The following is a 6365-nucleotide window of genomic DNA, read 5'->3' as shown; positions in this document are numbered from 1 at the left end:
TGGAAAAGAAATAGAACATTAGAAACTACCTAGTTATCCAAACAAAAGGAAACTGGTTAAATAAATTATGGTATTTTCATATGATGGAATGGTATATTGCCAATGAGAAGCACATTCTCAAAGAACATTTATTAATATTAGAAATGCTTGTGAAATGCTTGCTTCTTAAAGGGGGGTAAGATTCAAAGCAGAAAAATACAGCATAATCTTAACTTTGAGAGCAGAAGGAAACATACCAATGGTTATCTCTATGTCACTATCTCTGGGTGGCAAAATTATCTTCATTAGACTTCTCTATATTTGTTAAGATTCTCTACAATAAAGCTTAGACTTTATAATCAAAAGAAAATAACAAAGGCAACTGAAATTTTATTTTTAAGACAAGTTTTTGTATATCAACTGATCTTTTAAACTAGTATGAGTAAAGCTACTGACAATTCCACTAAGGTTTCTCAGTTAATTTGCAAAATTCTAATTGATTCCTTTAGGTGTATGCATAGCCTTCAGAGGCAATTTTTAACACATTATAATATTTAGAAGTTTTTTGAAGATTATGCTCCCAAGGTGCAAGGAGCTAAGTTGCCATGAACTTACCAGATAAGGCATAGTTCACAATGGTGAGGGCTGAAACCTGCGTCTCACATGACAGCTAGTGCAAAGAATATACACAGCAAAACAGGGCAGATTACAATGGCCAGATCATTCCGATTTTTTTAGCAAAACTGTGCGTCAGTACACTGAACAATTACTTTCTAAATCTTCTGCCCAGGACTCTAAAAAGCAGCCCTTCTACTCTCCTAGGCAAACTTTAGAGACTACAAAGTCGGCCCGTTGGGGGATAATACCACCAAAATGTGCCCCATCGCCCAGCACTTGCTGCAGGCAGGCTTGAAACTGAATCGAGCCCATGCTCTGCTTTATAAAACAATGCGTAGAAAAGTTGCTTGTAAAATCTCTACTTGTAAACATTGAACCAGTTGACCACTTCGTGTCATAAAACCCCAGAGCAGTCCTAATTCGGGGAGAACCGGGTAGAAGAGGGAGGGAAGCGATCCCCAGCAGACTAAACTAGGGTCTTTTCTACCGAACGACCGTGCTCAACCATACTGCCGGCGGGGTGGGTCCTGGAGCTCACACCGAAGAACTCCCCTGCTTTACAGCGGTCCTCACATTTTGCAGTGTTCTGACTCCCGCATCTGCCCTCTTGAAGCAAAGAACAGGCTCTATGCGCGGGAATTTCTCCACACACACATCTTTTTTTTCTTTCTCCTCATTTGCTTATTTACTATAAAACAACGAGGCTGCCCAATCTGTCTTTGGTCAAACGCAGTTACGATCTAAGCCTCAAAATCAACGTCTCAGTCTCAAAAGATGTTACAGTGAATCAACTCGCTAGTTTGTCAATTCTTTAAACTCAAAATTCTATATAAAATTTTGGTGGTGAGCATGCTGTAGGGTATACAGAAGTAGAAATGTAATGTTGTACACATGAAACGTATAATGTTATAAACCAATGTTACCTCAATGAAAAGCAAATCTAAAAAGAAATAAAAATAAAGTTGTAACATTAAAAAAAAATTCTATGTAACGTCTGAGAGTCTTGGTCCTTCCTGGACCCCTGCCTCCTCCGACAGGGAAAGAGAAAGGATGATGGATCAACTTGTCCCAGAAAGTCAGCACCAAGTACTTAAAAAATAAGTAGCCAAATCTCAAAAGCTCACACGTTCTGGCATCCTGGGAGAGACGGTGGGAAACACACCCCACCCCCTGCAGCGCTGCTGCAGTTTTAGGTTGCCAAATGCAGACTCACTCTTCCAGCAAAGCCAATCCTCTCCTCCAAAGAGTGTCCCAGCCGCTAAGCCAAATCGCTTTCCTGGAGCAACAAGCAGTGCTCAGCAGCTGCTTGTGGCGCATGCACACGAGGCCTTGAAAAAAAGGTCAAAGGAAAAACCGCTGCTGCACAGAACTGCTCTGGAGCTAAAGCGTGGCACACCGCCCTCTGGAGGGCGCAGGAAACAACCGCGGTGGCCCACCCTCCCGCGTGAGGACGGCTGTTCTACGGCCACTAGAGGTCCTGTAAGGAAACACCGCCCTCATGCAGGAAACGAGGCCGGGCCTCACCACGTGCTGGCGCCACGAGAACCCCGGGGACGGAGCCAGCTATGGGTCACCTCAAGTCCCAGGGACGCCATGAACCCTGGAGGCCTGAAAGCCCCAGGATCCCCTCCATCCCCCAGGACGCCATGAACTCTGCACACACCTCGAGCCCCAAGATCCTCTCAAGCCCCTGGGACGCCATGAACCCTGCGCCCCGCTGTAAGCCCCAGATCACCTCAAGCCTCTGGGACGCCATGAACCGTGGGATCCCGGAAGCCCCAGATCCCCTCGTGCGCCTGGGATGCCATGAACACGTGGACCCCGGAAGCTCCAGATCGCCTCAAGCCTCAGGGACGCCATGAACCTTGGGACGCCGGAAGCCGCAGATCCCCTCGTGCCCCTGGGATGCCATGAACACGTGGACCCCGGAAGCTCCAGATCGCCTCAAGCCTCAGGGACGCCACGAACCCCAGGGACCCCAGAAGCCCCAGATTACCTCAAGCCCCTGGGAGACCATGAACCCCGGGACCCCTGAAGCCCCAAATCACCTCAGATCTCAGGGACGCCACGAACCCCGGGTACACCCTGAGTTCCTGGGATGCCTCGAGCCTCAGGGACGCCCTGGACCCAGGGCTAGACTCTGCCCGCAACACCTGGGTTCCCACGCGCGGCCTGACCAAGCTGGGACCGCAGCCGAGAGGCCACCACCTGACGCGCCGTGGCCGATTAACAGCCACTCCCACGGTCACCTGTGCAGCCCTCTAGGTGGGCTGGGTTCGAAAGCCGTTAGAGCCTTTCCCCGGGCGGGGTGAGGAGAGGCAGAAGCTATTGGGAAAGCTTCGGGGAGGGCCCCTTACCCTGCTCCGCAGACATCGTGAGGCGGGGAGCCCAGCTCTGAGTGCCTCAGGCTCGGCGTCTGCGCTGCGTCCGGGTCGCGACTGTGCACACCGGAAGCGGCGAACAGAAGGCGTGAAAAACCCCCGAGGTTTCTGCGGCTGCGCAGTAGCGCCGGGCGTGCTCACTCGCCTGCAAGGGAGGGGGGCCAAATGCGTGACGGGAAGTGGGGTGCCTTGCCTCCCTCACTTTCTACCTATATGTAGATGTTTTTAAGTGTACTTTTTTCCACACATACAAAAAGCAATGTGAACTGGTAACCACCAGGGTAATTCCACCCTTTCCAAAATGTTCTTCACATACAACACATCATAGAAAAAGTGTAGAATGTAAGAGATTTGAGTTCAGACTTTGTCTAAGGTTTTCCGGGGTTTGTACTCGTATCCAACACCAGCTTTGGGAACAAATCCGGGAATAATCCAACTTTCGAAATGTGCCCTTAATAAGGCCCACTAAATCTGTGCCACCCTGCCCTTCAGCTGCACCACTCTCTATTTGCCATTTTCCACTGTAAGAAGTCAGTATTACTGTCCCATATTAAAGATGAGAAAACTGAGGCTTAGGTAGTTTCATTAACTTGCTCAAAGCCACAAGGCTAGTGGCAGAGTTATCATTTGAACACATGTATTACCCCCACCCCATAGCACATGCTCACATCCCCTGTTATTCTACCTCCTGCTCAATTGCTTCTGGAACTTTCTCACATCCCTTGAAGCCTGGTCCAGTAGGACATCTGTTCTAATAAGTCCTACACCAAGACACTTTCCTACAGCCCCCTGGTAAGGAATGAGTAGCTCCTTCTCTAGGACTCCACAGTGGGTTCCCGTCACCTCCTTTTAGCACTTAAGTCACTTTGCCTGTTATTAGAAATCTTTGTAGACAGTCTTCTCGCCTAAGTTCCTGGAGAGAAGCACCACATCTTATTTATATTTAAATGGCACTTCCTTCACAAGGTTCTAAGAATTAAATGTTATAAAATATAGAGCACCCACCACAGTGCCTGGAATTTTGGTTCCGTTTCACTGTGGCAGTTATACAGTGACTCTTGGCACTGTGCATCTCCTCATTTGGGGGGCAAAGTGAGAGAGAGTTTCTTCACTCGTAAGTTTCTACCCACTCCTTGGATAGAAATGTAGAGTTGCTTCACTGGGGTATGGGAGTGTAAATATGTGTAAGAGGGTGCACAGGAAAGCTGAGTAATAGAAAGGATGCACTATGCTGGTGTTAAAATCAAACACAAACAGAAACCGGTCTTGAAAGTTCCCTGAGCATACAAAACCAGTTTAGTCACACAGGCAAAGCTTAATTTAGTTTATTTTGCAAGGCAAGTGAGGCTAACTTAACCTGGGTCACTTCTTGCTTATGCCTCTGAAAATCACAGGTGAAACTTAAGTTATTCCCCCAAATTGATGAGGTGACCACTAACCAATTCCCTTTCATTTAAGAAAATTCTAATATTATAACCAATCACTGTGAAGAAAATCACTGCCTCCACACTACATAAGCTGCTTTATAGCAATATACTTCTGAGTCTCATTCCATGTTTTAGTTTCAGTGCTCCTGGTTTGCAAACTGTCCTTTTGGTGTGCGCAAAATAAATTTTTTACTAATTACTGCCTCAGTGATTCATCGGTTTCACTTTTTTTTTTTCTGAACTTTTGACACTGGTACTCCCTTTCAACTTCACATTCACCCTTTAGCCTGCTCTGTGGAAATTGATATGGACCCTTAATTCTTCCCTTTGCCAGTAGCACAGTTTAAGCACAGTAGGAGGTGCTGGAGAGAGATTGTAGAGGGAACAAGTTTTATCCTACAAGGCATATTGCCGGCAAGTTCCAGAGGGTCGATTTGCAGCAAGTTCCACCAGTACAGCAGCACAGTGATTTGTATCATTCAGTCATAGTTGTGCCCTCTTGGGCCCACTATCAGCCCTAGAGGTAGTAACTGTTCCTCACAGCTGTTATTCCCATATTCTTTAGAGTTTTCTTTTTTTCTTACTAGCCAATCCCTCATTACTCCAATCCGCTCTTATACTTAATACATCTTTGTATTAAACTTTCTCTGTTCCAATTATTGTGTGATTTTTTTTTCTCTTCGTCGTACACACAGACTGATCCACTCACCCAATGTACCCAACGTCTGTTCCTGGAATGTAACCGAACATCCGGCAGATGCTCGACAACCCCTTCACTTTCATTTCTAGTCAGACCTCTCCCTTCTTTCACTTGACCCCTCTTCTCCAAGAAGGGACACAGAAGGGAAGGTGGAAACGCTTCCTTAGCCATGGTTCTCTCCTAAGGCCAGCATTCTTCTTCTAGTCTACCTAAGCTGCATCACCCTGACTGAGTAGGGTGGAACGTAGTGCCCAGGAGACCTTGCAGATATGGGAGAAGTGGGAGGAGACGCTGGTAGTGCCATCAACCTAAGCTTAGGTATGAGCTGAGCCACCGTCCCTACAGAAGAGGATGTCTTTCTTTCCTTCTTTCTTTCTGTCTCTTTCTTTCTTTTATTTTGGCTGTGACAGGTCTTAGTTGCGGCACGCAGGATCTTCATTGCGGCATGCGGGATCTTTAGTTGAGGCATGCGGACTTCTTAGTTGCAGCATGCAAACTCTTAGTTGCAGCATGCATGTGGGATCTAATTCCAAGACCAGGGATCGAACCTGGGCCCCCTGCATTGGGAGTGTGGAGTCATACCCACTGGACCACCAGTGAAGTCACCAGGTTGTAGTAGTTTTGAGGGAGTTGGCTGGATGGAGTTTTGATGGATGGTTCGATCCCTGGTCCGGGAACTAGATCCCACGTGCATGCCACAACGAAGAGTTCCAATGCCGCTACTAAACATGCCACAATGAAGATCCCACGTGCCGCAACTAAGACCCAGCGCAGCCTAAGTACATAAATAAACTACTGCAACCCTGATGACCAACCAGGCACATGAAAAGATGCTCAACATGACTAAGCATCAGGGAAATGCAAATCAAAACCACAATGAGATGTCACCTCGCACCTGTCAGAACAGCTATCATCAAAAAGAACACAAATAACAAATGTTGGCAAGAATGTGGAGAAAAGAGAACCCTCGAACACTGTTGGTGGGAATGTAGATTGGTGCAGCCACTGTGGAAAACAGTATGGAGGTTTCTTAAAAAACTAAAAATAGAACTACCATATGACCCAGCAATTCCACTCCTGGGTATATACCCGAAAGAAACAAAAACACTAATTCGAAAAGATACATGCACCCCAATGTTCATAGCAGCATTATTTACAATTGCCAAGATATGGAAGCAACCTAAGTGTCCATCGATGCATGAATGGATAAAGAAGATGTGGGATATAGATAGATGGATAGAGATGAATACTCTTCAGCCA

This window comes from Mesoplodon bidens, assembly GCF_964165515.1.
Source record: "Mesoplodon bidens genome assembly, chromosome: X".
Lineage (NCBI taxonomy): Eukaryota > Metazoa > Chordata > Mammalia > Artiodactyla > Ziphiidae > Mesoplodon > Mesoplodon bidens.
This window is presented reverse-complemented; position numbering follows the sequence as displayed.